The following is a 1,889-nucleotide window of genomic DNA, read 5'->3' on the forward strand; positions in this document are numbered from 1 at the left end:
GAACTGGAAATGCGTGGCCACGCTCGGATGGTATCCAGAGTGGATAAATCCGGTCAATCAGTTATTCTCCAGATCGAGGAAACCACTCTCGATATGATCACTTGCAAGTACGACCTAAAAGACACCTTGCATTGAGTGGGAGATAGTAATAGGACAAGAGAATTGGTGACGCACACTTGTCGAGGACAAGTGGGAGATTGTTGGAATATGTGTCCTCCGACAATAATGCGATCACGACTGTTGATCATAATGATCACATGTTTAAGTCTCATTAAAATGAATACAATTGGGAAGTAATATTGTTACTGTCAACTGGTCAACATATATCGGTAATGATTGGCTGACTAGAGTTTGACATTACTGTCGTGTGACGGTGGTGATCAGTTGACCCCCTAGGTCATACCTAAAGGGCAATACTCTTAATTGATTATTTAATTAATCGTATAATGTTACGAGTTAATTAAATTACTTGAAAATTGACGGACGATTTTGGAAGTAAAATTTACGTATCATATTGAAATGTGATTAAATAAGATACGATCTGAGTAATTGAATTGTATCATTACTCGGATGAAATAATTGTTTAAAGTAACAATTAAATTGAATAAATTGTTATAAATACAATCAGTTGTGATTTATAAATTGGTAAAATTTTTGGTACAAGTAATTATGAAATTACTAAGTCGATTTTTGTATGTGACGTATTTTTATTAATACGTTGATTTTTAATATGATAAAAATACATAACAAATTTATGTCACATATGACATGTGACATATTGATAATTGACAAAAATAATATGGATTCCATATTATCCATTGTACCGAAATTAAGGGGTAGTGGAAGCTAATATTGTATTTGTTTAATTATTATAAGAACACAATGATTACCTACATTCCTATCCATGCAACCCTAATAGTATTGTAAAGAGCAACACTTGCATGCATTGGCTACCCAATAAACCCCCCTCCACCCGGTTTTTGATGACAAAAACCATCATTGGTTTTTCATCTAATTTTACCTATTATTACACTAAAATGTGTTAGTGAAAGATTATTCATTTTTTTACTCATCCAAAATTAGAGTTCTAGTGAGAAGAAAAATCCTCCTCTTCCTCTCTCTTTAAAACCGAAATATTAAAGTGTTAAAAATATTTTTGGTTCAATTTTCTCCTAGATTAATATTTTACTAGTACTTATAATATTAATTAGATTAAGTGTTAAGCCTTGGGTATAAAGCTTAGGGAGAGATCTTATACTTAGATCTTTGTTCTTCCATAAGGATAAGCTCAAGAACAAGAGAGAAAGGTGATCTCTCTTGTGCCCTCTAAACCGAAATCATCAAAGTAAGGACATGATTTCTCCTCTATATTATTATTGTTTGCATGCATAAAATCCGTTTTAATTTTATGACAAATTATTTTAGACATATATGAGTATGTTAGTATGTATATGAATCTACATTTCCTTCAGAGCTCACCCTTGAAGTGGGAGATGAAACCATCACTTTCAATCTTGACAAGACTATGAGAGCTCCCTGATTGCATGAGCCATGTTTTATGGTTGATCACTATAGCCGGAAAGATGATAGGAAGAAGTTGGAAATTCAATGGAAAAGGAAAGTGGATGATGCTCCATCAAAAGAGCAAGGAAATTGCAATAATGAGAGCTTGAAAAGCTCACCCATGACAAGTGAAGAAGAAGGCCTCATTGGCCAAGACAAGAAAGAAGGAGAGTTGTCTTTATCAACTCAAGACATTTTTAGTGATCAAGTAGACGAAGTATGCGGTCATTGGGATGATGAGTTCGAAGGGATATTCAATCCCTATATTGGTAATGCTATGACTCAAGACCATCATAGAGAACAACAAGTGCGAAGGTCTATCGAGG

Source organism: Silene latifolia, chromosome 9, assembly GCF_048544455.1.
Source record: "Silene latifolia isolate original U9 population chromosome 9, ASM4854445v1, whole genome shotgun sequence".
Lineage (NCBI taxonomy): Eukaryota > Viridiplantae > Streptophyta > Magnoliopsida > Caryophyllales > Caryophyllaceae > Silene > Silene latifolia.